At 52.7% G+C, this 11,499-nt stretch overlaps 1 long non-coding RNA gene across 1 annotated transcript in view; it reads left to right on the top strand.

The window, feature by feature from the left end:
• Positions 1–7,450: 7,450 nt before the first annotated feature.
• The window catches only part of LOC128928700 (uncharacterized), a 60,009-nt gene continuing 55,960 nt past the window's right edge, over positions 7,451–11,499 (top strand). Inside the window, exons 1-2 of the long non-coding RNA XR_008474128.2 lie at positions 7,451–7,514; positions 9,821–9,878. This is a non-coding gene — a long non-coding RNA (uncharacterized LOC128928700). The remainder of the gene's footprint in view (positions 7,515–9,820; positions 9,879–11,499) is intronic.

Below are 11,499 nucleotides of genomic sequence, written 5' to 3'. Positions count from 1 at the left end.
ACATTTTGTTTATTCTTTATTTACACATCTTGCTCAGTATTGACGGAAGGCCTGCTCTCCATCAGACGCCCTCCTAGCGGGTGGGGCTACAGGCCTCATTTTCAGGGGAGTCCCCACTGAGAGAGCCCGTGGGAGGGCAGGGGAAGCGCACACAGCAAGCAGCCATCCCGCCCACGGCTCAGGGCTCCTTCGTCAGTAGCTCCTCTGAGGCCCCTGGGGCAGGTGAGCCTGGGGCTTCCTGTTCAGGACCCCCTCTCCCCATGCAAAGAGCAGCAACTTGTGATCACGTCCAGCAGTTTGACCCTTTAATTAGAGAGCCAGGAACAGCAGTCAGCTGGGGTCAGGCCAGCGGCATGGAAAACAGCCAGCAGGGATGCCTGGGGCCCCACCTCCCCAAACCCCTCGCAGATGCTCATGGACACTCCCTGGGTGTCGTGATCTTGGAGTCCCCAGCACCCCTTTGCTGCTCCCAGGGTTCCTCCTCTCTCAGCCTATTATGGCTGAGGAGCAAGCCCATTTTCCCAGCTGTTTGTATCATGTCTAAAGGTCAGTAACCCCATTTGCCAAGTCTTCCACGTGGCAAAGATCTCCAGACCGTAGCCACAGCTCGGGCATCTCAGTACACTCAGTGCCGAGCTGCTTCTGCAACTCCCACTGGTGAGGATGACCTGGGGAGCCAGTGACTGCACAGGGACCTGGGGCGGCTTTCAGATTCCCACGGAGATGGAGCCCTGGACAGGTGCTGGGGCCAAATGGGACTGAGTGACTGCATACCTCAGCCTGCTCTGTTCTGGAAAACCGTGTTGCTGGGTTTGGTGACGGCATGCTTGTGTCTCATGGGTGGGGCTTGAACTGTCAACTCCGGGCATTTGTTTTTTTTTTCTGCCTCTGGCCCAACATTAGACAGACCAGAATCTCAGATATTCTACTAGGAATGAAAGAATGTTCATCTTACCCACCAGACAGTGGGTGGGGAGGGAAGGCTTACAGTAGGATGGGCTTGGCCACTTTAGGGCGGGGCTTACAGTAGGATGGGCTTGGCCACTTTAGGGCGGGGCTTACAGTAGGATGGGCTTGGCCACTTTAGGGCGGGGCTTACAGTAGATGGCCTTGGCCACTCTAGGATGGGGCTTACAGTAGGATGGGCTCGGTCACTCTACGTGTTGGTGCTGTGACTTTTCCTATGTGAAGATGGACCATGCGGCTGAGGCTGCTGGGTAAATATTTAGGTCTGAAAAGATTTGTTATCTGATTGCTATTGACGGACATTTCTGTAGCACACGTGTCTCTGGAGACTGCCTTTTGCTGACATTGCTTAGAGAAAGCCAGCCATTAGCTGCTTATACCTTTACTCCTTAAAACCAGCCTCCGGCTGGAAGCCACAGGGGACTCTGCTTCTCTTTCTGCATAGAGACGTTCTTGCATTAGCCCTGGCTGCTTTCCCATCTTGTTAATTTCTTTGTATATCTTGTAAACGTAAATTGAGTAGAGGTCAGTTTTGACTGAATGAAGGAAATACATCCTGATGGATTGGGTCCTATGGACTTAACGCTTTGGCTAATTTAATGACAAAAAGAACAAAGGGAAAAAGCCCTCAAGCTCCGTATGCTAGATGAAATTTCAAACAGCAGTGGCCCAGGAGCCAAGCTGAAAAGCTCCACCATGTTCGTAGGTGTTTTCAGATACTGATTTCATGGCCCGGCTTCAGCTCTGAGGTTAGGGGAGCTTGCTCTTCAGGTGAAAGCTTGTTCATTCTGGGCGCAGCAGCTGTATGGAGTTTCTGTTCTGCCTCTTTTTTTTTTTATGTCTGAAAAATGCCATTAGATGGAATTTGGATGCCCTAAGGCCATGGCCTTTCATATTCTGGGGGGCACGTGGATTCCTGTGGGTCATTCCCCTACCCTGAGGAGTGGGTCGGGGGGTAGAGCCGACAGAGTGGGTGGGGTGTGGAGGAGGCAGCAGGCCCATCCCCTATCTCTGATGTCATGAGCATCTGAGGGCAGAGGCATTAACTACAAGTCCGTGATGTACCAGGCCGGGGAGCCAGCGGCCATTCTAGGAAAATTCCATCCCCAGGGCATGAAAAGACAGCTAAAGGTCCGGTGTAACTCACCTGTGTTGAGTAACATGGGGGGTCAGGGTGGGGCTCTGGCACCAGGATGTCATGACCTGAGTCCTGAATTGGCCCCTTGCCAGCTCTGTCACTTGGCCTGAGTCCAACCACGGTGTGGCCTCGTGGCTTCGTCTGTCAAGTGGGGCAGGAGTGTGTGCAGCTGGCAAGGGCTGAGCAACGGAATGGCTCCACTCACGCAAAACAGAACAGGCTGGGCACAGGGCAGGTGCTTGGAAAAGGTTAACTGTTGCCGTCATTAGGAGCCACCAAGGGTCTCACACGCGTGATCTCAGCAGAGGCTTCTAGGAGCCTGTGAGGGGATGCCAGGACGTCTGGATGTGGCAGTGGATGCTGACTCTGGTTCTCCTGAGCAGAAAGGCAGTTTACTGGAAGGACAAGGGGAGCACAGTGTATCAGAGTGAAGGCATGAAAATTAGACAAAGAAACAAGATATTAGGAATTACATTATGTATTGGTGTGATATATTGTGTGTGTGTTGAGACTTATTTTAAGATAATTAAATATTCACACACACGCACAGTTGTCAGAAATAATACAGAGAAAATCCCAATCCGTGTCACCCAGCTTCCTCCAAAGGGTGACGTCATACATGGCCGTAGTACGTCTCAGCCAGGAAGTCTACACCTACGGAGTCCACCCGCTTTATACGCACTCATTTCTGCGCATTTAAATCACATGTGCAGATTCATGTGACCACCAGGATCACAATCCAGAAAAGTTACATCACAAGGATTCCTCCTGTGTTTCTTCTATGCTTTTACAGTTCTAGCTGTTACATTCAGGGCCAATGAATGCTGAGCTACGTTGTTGTACATAGAATGGGAGGTAGGGATCCAAATTCATTTTTCTGCATGTGGATGTCTAGTTGTTTCAATATGACTTTTTGAACAGACATTTCTTTCTCCATTTAATTGTTTTGGCACTCTTGTTGAAAACCAGCTGGCCACAAACCCTGGGGTTTATTTGTAGACTCTCAAGTCTGCAGATCTGTATGTCCTTCCTGATGACAGTACCACACGGTTTTGTTCCTACAGCTCTGTAGTTAGTTTCCACATAGGGAGGAGCGAATCTTCCACTGTGTTCATGTTTATCAAGATTTGTTGAGAGGCAAGTCTTCTCTTTTCCTTTCCTCAGCCAGTCTAGACAAAACATATTCCTCAATCTGGCTGCTCCGTTCTTTTGTTCTCTCTGGTTCACTTCATTTACTTCTGTGGATTATGTTACCGTTTGTTGTCCTTTCCTTAATCCAGTTCTGCTTCGCTCCCGTCTGCCTCTTTTGTGATGATGTTACGTTTAAATATGTCATAGGCCCCAAAATACAATCACATACAAGTTTATGCAGTTGCTTACTAAATGAGCTAATAGAAGGAAGGAGAAGAGCCACGCATTGAACCCTTCGGTGGCAACGTGTTAGCTGGTTTTTGTTTGTCTGTCCTTTGTTTTTAAAGATAGTTTTACAGGATGCATACGTCTTGGTCGACCGTTTTCACGTCCAGCATTTAGAGCACGTTTTCCATTCCTTTGGCCTCCATGGTGTCTGATGGTAAATTGCCTCTTAGTCTCATTGAGGATCTTTTACATGACGAGTCACTCTCATCTTCCTGCTTTAAAGATTCCTTCTTCGTCTTCTGCCAGCTTGACTATGATATGTGCAGGCACGAATACTTTATTCTAGTCCTAGCTTCCTGAGATTTGTAGATGTGCAGTTTGATGTTTTTCATCAAATTTGGGGTTTTATTTATTATTTCTTCCAACATTCTTTTGCTCCTTTCTCCCCTCTCTGGCCGGCGCCGCCGTTTTGTGCATTTGATGTGCTTGACGGTGACCCGCAAGTTTCTGAGGCCATGCTTATCTGTTTTCTTTCTTATTTTTTTTGCCAACCCATCCTCAAGTCTACATAATTTTTCTTCCGCCAGTTCAAGTTTGCCATTGAGCCCCTCCAGTGAATTTTTTAACTCCATAATTTCTATTTTGATCTGGAAAAAATAATTTATGTTTATGGATATATTTGGTGAGACATTGGACTCATACTTTTAATTCTGTAGACATGGTGTCTTTTAGCTTTTGTGACATATTTATAACATCTGACTTAAAATTGTCTAGAAACTTCATCTGAGCTTCCCTAGGGACAATTTCTATTGACCACTTCGTGTGTGTGTGTGTGTGTGTGTGTGTGCATGAAGGTGTGTGTGTGTGCGTGAAGGTGTGTGTACATGCCATATTTCCTTTGCATGTCTCATGTCTTTCCCCCTCAAAATTGAACATTAAAAAAAATTTTTTTTTTGAACATTTAAAATTATATAAACTACAAGGCTGGGCACGATGGTCCACACCTCTAGTCCCAACACTTTGGAAGGCTGAGGCGGGCAGATCACTTTAGGTCAGGAGTTCAAGAGCAGCCTGGCCAACATGGTGAAAGTTTATCTCTACTAAAAATACAAAAAGTATCCTGGCGTGGTGGCGCACGCCTGTAATCCCAGCTACTGAGGAGGCTGGGGGAGGAGAATCACTTGAACCTGGGAGGTAGAGGTTGCAGTGAGCTGAGATCATGATACTGCACTCCAGCCTGGGAGACAGAGTGAGAGAAACTTTGTCTCAAACAATAAATTATATAAATTAAATATGTAATTAATAGATTGAAGTCAGAAGGACTCTTTTTCTGGACATCGGCTCCCACCCCTTCAGCGTCTGCTGCTTGGGCTGTCTATTGCTGCCATTGTTTTCCTGTCTTCCCTGGACTCATTCTGTGAGGTCTGCTTTCTTTTTTGTGTGAAGACTATGAAATGTGCTTGGTTAGCTTAGTGGTCAGATAATGACTGAGCAGAGATTTCCTCAAATTCTTTGAAATGAGAATTTTCGCTGACTTTGCTGTCGGCTGTGTGGGTGTGTGTTGGGGAAAGCCTTCACCATCCTGGCCGACAGCTCACAGCTCCACCTTAGCTCTCGCTCACCCTGGCGGGGAGCGGCACAGTCAGCCCTGGTGAGCAGGGGCCCTCTTAGTTCTTTCCCAGCAGACACACAGCCCTGCAGGTGCGCGTGGCCTTCTAAGTTCCCAGGAAGGCATCGGAGCTTCTCAAAGCTTTCTGAGGACATGTCATTCCACGAAACCTCCTTTCAGTTTTGTACCAGCCTCCCTCCAGCTTCAACTTGCATTGCTGCTTCAGGCAACTACAGCAATAAAAAATTCCCGGCCGGGCGCGGTGGCTCACGCCCATAATCCCAGCACTTTGGGAGGCCGAGGTGGGTGGATCACAACGTTAAGCGATTGAGACCATCCTGGCCAACATGGTGAAACCCTGTCTCTACTAAAAAATACAAAAATTAGCTGGGTGTGGTGGCGCGCGCCTGTAGTCCCAGCTACCCAGGAGACTGAGGCAGGAGAATTGCTTGAATCCAGGAGGTGGAGATTGCAGTGAGCCGAGGTTGCACCACTGCACTCCAGCCTGGTGCCTGGCAACAGAACAACACTCTGTCTCACCAAAATAAAATGAAAAAAGAAAAAAAATTCCCACTGTTTTTTGAGGTTCAATATCTTAAGATAGGGCTGGTGCACAGAGCGAACTCTGATGAGGCCAAGTAGAGAGGAGAAGGCAGTTCTTCAGTGAGAAAGCAGCTCTCCAGGGAGCGCTCAGGATGGTCAGAGAGCAGCGATTCTCTGGGAAGGGGCCTCACGGAGAGCTCCAATTCACTGTGTTCCTCCAAGGGCCACCAGGCTGCTGTCGTGTTTTTACAACCACTCCTTGTTTTTTAAGACTACTGTGGCTTGAGAGAAGAGGACTGAAACTGAGCAAATTAAAATGCCAAACAGTTTGCTTTTCTTGCCAAGATTCAGCCATTGTTATTATTTTGAGAAACAGTTTCACCCTGTTGCCCAGGCTGGAGTGCAGTGGCACAATCACAGCTCACTGCAGCCTTGACCTCCGGGGCTCAAGCCGTCCTCCTACCGCAGCCCCCAAGCAGGCAGGACCACAGGTGTGCGCCACCATGCCTGGCTAATTAAAACTTTTTTTTTTTTTTTTTTTCCCCCGAGATGGAGTCTTGCTGTGTTCCTGGACTCAAGCGATCCTCTCCCCTTGGCCTCCCAAAGTGCTGGGATTACAGGCGGGAGCCGCCGTGCCCGGGCGCTACCAGTATTTTGAATAAGTGCTCTTTAGATGATTGCCAGCCTTTAGCTAGTTTCGGAGCTCTGAAACAGTCCTCTGACATTGATTCCGGTATTCGCGTTGCTTTTATGGAGGGAGAGAATTTTGGAAGTCTTTACTCTTATCCCAGAAGTGCTTCTAGTGTCACAGTTTGTACTCAGCATTATGCCCTGCAAAGGCAATAATGTGAAAATATTTTAAGTGGGCTGACAGTTGCCAAATACTTTCTAAACTGTTACTGTGAATTTTTACCACACATATTATTGCATGGAGGTTGCCTTTGCTGTTTAATTGCTGGAATTCTTACGCAGGGCAATCAGGAACCTCCTGCTGTGTACAGATTTGCAGACAATCAGAGTGTCACTCATCCATGATGTCCGATGTGGAGGTTTCTATTCCCACAGAGATGAAGCCACAGGCAAGGGCCTGTCCTCGTGCAGGTCTGTCCTGAGCATGAACATCCCGTCCCAGAGAGAAAATGGTCCGTCTGGGAAGAGCCTCCCTGGGAACACTCTGGGTCCTTGGAGCCCCCTGGGCCACATCTCTGCTTAGCATCAGGGGACCTGTCACAGCCAAGTGGGGCGACCACACGCTCTTGACCTGTAGGAGGCGAGACTCTAGCATTCTAGGGGGTGACAGCAAAACCAGGCCCTCAGCAGAGACCGCCTCCTTCCAGGGCCTTCTGTGGCCGGGCGGGAGTCTCCAGGCAGCTCCCCAGCCCCCAAGAATACCCCCTAGTGCTGAGTCTGCTTACACAGACAGCAGCGAAGGGCAGTGACACTGTTTTTCTTTTCTGAAGTGGGAGGGTCGTGTGTCCACAGCTCAGGAGGAAGAGGGGGCGCAGGCTTTGCAGGTGGGTAGGAGTTTGGGTTATACTAGGAGGCTGGGACCCCTGCGGCTTCTAGAGGGAGAGTCAGTCTGAGCCACGCTTTTGAAGCTGACCTGCTGCTGTGGGGACTCTGTGGGAGGGACAGGGGTGAAAGGTGCTGCCTCATCCAGGTGAGAGGAGAGCCAGGTGCACAGGGAGCCCAGGTGGGAGGAGGGTTGGTTGCCAGGGAGATGGGGGCGTGTCCATCAGCAAGGCTCCACCCATAGCAGTCAGAACCTTCCTGGTACCACCCACAGCCTTAGCTGATTGGAGTGTTCAGCCCATGTGACCACAGGCAGTGTCCTTATAGGTTGGCTGGCCTCTCGTGCCCTGCACATGTGGCCATGGAGCCTCTGCAGGAGAGTCACGGGTGAGTTGGCCATCCAGGATGGTAGAGAACAGTCCTGGGGTCAGAGTGGGTCTGAGGAGGGGCTGTGGGTCTCACCATGAGGGGCAGGACCATGTAAGAGGGTGTTGAGCCACTTGAGAGGGGCGGGTCGTGTGAGTGGGGTGGGGTCATGTGACTCGGATTTGAAGAGGGCCATGTGAGTGGGGCGGGGCCATGTGAGTGGGGCCGTGTGAATAAAGAGGAGCCATGTGACTGGGGTGGGGCCATGTGACTCGGATTTGAAGAGGGCCATGTGACTGGGGTGGAGTTATGATAATGGGGCGGGGCCTCTGTGGTTATTTCTCCTGTTTGTCTCTGGAAAGTCCTCCTTGCAGCTCCCAGGATGCTCAGGGCTTCTTTCCTGTGGACAGAACCTCTCCACAAGTCCCGTGGCTTCAGTACCAGTGACCTGAGCGCTGCTGGTTCATAGAGGGCAATTTTGCGTGCACTGGCGGGTCCTGCCTGTCCAGGAGGCCTGAGGAATGAGAGGGTGGAGGCCTGGATGCTGGGTTCAAGGCTCACTGTGGATTCGGGCACAAGGATGCTCCCTCCCCAGCCTCTGGCTGACAGCACTAAACTCAGTCGCCTGGCCCCTCTTCTGCTGGCTTCTGGTTCAGGCTCTGCCTTCGTCTGTGGGCTCCATCTCTGCAGGGTTCTCGGAGATATTGCAGCTGCTAACTGCCAACTGCAGAGCCCCTGCTGTGGGTCCCAGCCTGGCTTCGTGTGCCACGCTTTCCACTGAGAGCCATGTAACTGGGTGACTCAGCGCTACCGTGAAAACACTTTCTGTCCAAGGTGCCCCAACTCCAGATCCCACGCAGTTTCAGAGTTCTTTCTTTTGTGTTCCTCTCTGCGCCTCTGCGGCTTGCAGAGCGTGAGAATCAGGTGTCTGCACGCCCCTTTCTTCTCAAGTGGGACTCCGGAGTTTCTCAGAGCAGACAGGGATGGGGACCTCAGAGGGAGAGACACGGTTGAGAGTTCAGTTCACACTGGAGGGCAGGTCTGAACCAGACCAGCGTCCCACATTGCCGATGAACCAACCGAAGAAACCTGAGTTTCTGGGAGGCTCACAGCGACCATGACCCCGGTGCCTCCAGGGTGACTGCGTTGTGCCTGCACAGGCTTCCAGGACAGTCGGGGCTAGAGTAGGTCAGGACAAGGTCCCTCTGGACCTGACTGCGCTGTGCGTGGCTCTCATGTTCCCATCTGGGTTGAAAACTCAGCTCCCCTGGGACCAAGGATGGCGCTGTCAGTGAGTGCTAGAGACCCGGGAGTGGAGGGAGGGCCGGGACTCCGGGGCTCCCAGCGGCTGCTCGGCTCCAGCCCTGCCCACACCCACTTCCCCCAGGCTTGGTCCCTGGGGATACAGACCCAGTGTTGTAGATCTTCTGAGTTTTATGTGAAATTTCCTAACATACACAGCACCACACAGGCAAACAGCACATTTGGGGCCTTCAGCTCACACTCGGCCTGACTGACTGCGTGTGTGTGCTCCCCAGCATCTGGGCATCCCCCTGCAGCTCCCTAGCCCCCCAAACCTCCCCAGCCCCTCCAGCCTCTCCAGCCCCCCAGCCTCCCAGCTCCACCTGCTCCCCCAGCAGCTCCCCCAGCCCACGCAGCTCCCCCAGTCCCCCAACACTGCCAGCTCCCCAGCTCCCGCAGCCCACCCAGCTCCTCCAGAACCCCAGCTCCCCCAGCACCACCAGCTCCCCAGCTCCACCAGCTCCCCCAGCTCTCCCTGCTCCCCCAGTCCTCCCAGCTCCCCCAGCTCCCCCACCCCCCAGCCCTCCCAGCTCCCCCAGCCCCACCAGCTCTGCCAGCCCCCCAGCTCCCCCAGCTCCCCCAGCCTCCCCAGCCCCTCCAGCTCCCCCAGCCCCACCAGCTCTGCCAGTCCCCCAGCTCCCCCAGCTCCCCCAGCCTCCCCAGCCCCTCCAGCCCCCCAGCTCCCCTAGCCCCTCCAGCTATGCCAGCCCTCCAGCTCCCCCCATCCCTCAGCTCCCCCAGCTCCCCTCCTCCCTCAGCTCCCCCAGCTCCCCTCCTCCCTCAGTTCTGCCTCCTGCTGCTTCAGAGCAGCACCCCCCTGCCCCTGGCTGTGCCTCTCTTGCTGGTGCTGCCCCCATCAGAGAAGACTTTTCTGCTCCCCTGTCCCCAGAGGCCCAGGAGATTGCAAGATGCTGGCTGGGGGTGCTGTGGTGGGGGCCCCAGCCTGCTTCATCTTTGTCCCATGAAGCCTGGGGACATGGAGCTGAGCCCTGCAGTGCCCAGTACTTGCTCCATTCTGTCCACAGAACATTCCACCCGAAGGTGACCTTGAGGAAGGCATCCATCGGGACATCTGCAAAGTAGGTAAGTGACCCTGTGCCTTTGTGGGGATGGCTCTGATTAACTCAGGGGGCTACAGATCTGTTTTTATTCAGTTATTTGTAAATTGGGAAGATTTGGGACCAAATTCTTTTTGAACTAGCCGTGCAGTTTTGCATAACACAATTTATGGATGAAAGCAGAGGTGAGTTTTGGGTAAAAGAAGTAGCTCGTTGAGTTCTCTTTTTAAAGACATTGTAAGAGCAGAGAAGCTGAAAGGGAACTTACAGCAAGAGCACACACCTATTGTTCCTAATTTGTAATTATTAGTATTTATGTTCACATTAAAAATTGCAAGAAGTAAAACACCATAGAGGATGCCAGAAGCCCATGGCCCCTCTGCTCTGAGAGGCAGTGACCGTGGCCAGCGCTGTGTGGCTTTCTTGTCCATGTATGTCCATTTCAAATTCATGCACAACGCTTTGCATGTTGGGGTCTCTTCATCCTTCCTCTGGGCTCTGCGGCTTGTTTTCCCTGACGTGACGTTGCCTGGACACAGCCACGTGCATGTGTCTATTCAGTACATGTCTTGAACCAGGATCCCCAGGTGTCCTGGAGCGAACCCCTCCTGGGACACACGCAGGTGTCTCCACCTGTCCTGTCTCCAGCCGTGCTCAGGAACCCTGTGCCCCTCCCCTGCACATGTCCTCCTTTCTGTGTAGACGCAGATCGCTGGATCTTGGGGCTGCCGTGTTGTCATGGTCACCCACTGGCCTGGTGTCCAGGGCAGGTTTATCAATGCAGGAGCTGAGGAGCCACCTGCTAGCTAACCCTGGCTCCCTTGAGGGGTTCTCACCGCCATGTTGAGGTGAGGCCACCCAGGGCTCTGCTCCCCTGACTGGGGCATTGTAACCTGTGTGGCTCCCTGTGAGATGTGACCTTCTCTCTTAATTCCCGGTCGCCCTCTGCATGAGCAGAAGGAGCCTCCAGTGCCCACCACCCCGACTCCTGTGTGTGGCTAATTCACTGCCTGTTAATCCTTGACCTTACTGTCAGGCAGGGCAGGGCATGATGCACCCACCAGGTGATGTGGCCACCGTCACTGGCTTCACCGACTCCCCAGAAGGTTCTGGAAAATTGGACCAGATGGGGTCAGAGAGGACCTGTGTTATGTCCTTTGAGGAATCTATTCATGGGGCTTGCTCCTCTCAACGCCAGGGCTCAAGGGTCCCTGGCTTTTCCCCTGCCGACCTGATGAAAGGCCGTGGTTAACTGTGAGACTGCCCTGTAGCTGCTGGCACTGACTTGAGGTCACGAGGTCCAGCAGCGTCTCCTAGATTGTCCCTTTGAGCTCTGCTCTGTGGGCGGGTCAGCTGTGGATTGTCCCTGCCCACTCTTATTCTGTGGGCGGGTCAGCTGTGGATTGTCCCTGCCCACTGTGCTCTGTGGGTGGATCAGCTGTGGATTGTCCCTGCCCGCTCTGCTCTGTGGGCGGGTCAGCTGTGGATTGTCCCTGCCCACTGTGCTCTGTGGGCGGGTCAGCTGTGGATTGTCCCTGCCTGCTCTGCTCTGTGGGCAGGTCAGCTGTGGATTGTCCCTGCCCGCTCTGCTCTGTGGGCGGGTCAGCTGTGGATTGTCCCTGCCCGCTCTGCTCTGTGGGCGGGTC

The sequence above is a fragment of the Callithrix jacchus genome, chromosome 9 (assembly GCF_049354715.1).
Source record: "Callithrix jacchus isolate 240 chromosome 9, calJac240_pri, whole genome shotgun sequence".
Taxonomy (NCBI): domain Eukaryota; kingdom Metazoa; phylum Chordata; class Mammalia; order Primates; family Cebidae; genus Callithrix; species Callithrix jacchus.
This window is presented reverse-complemented; position numbering and strand designations above follow the sequence as displayed.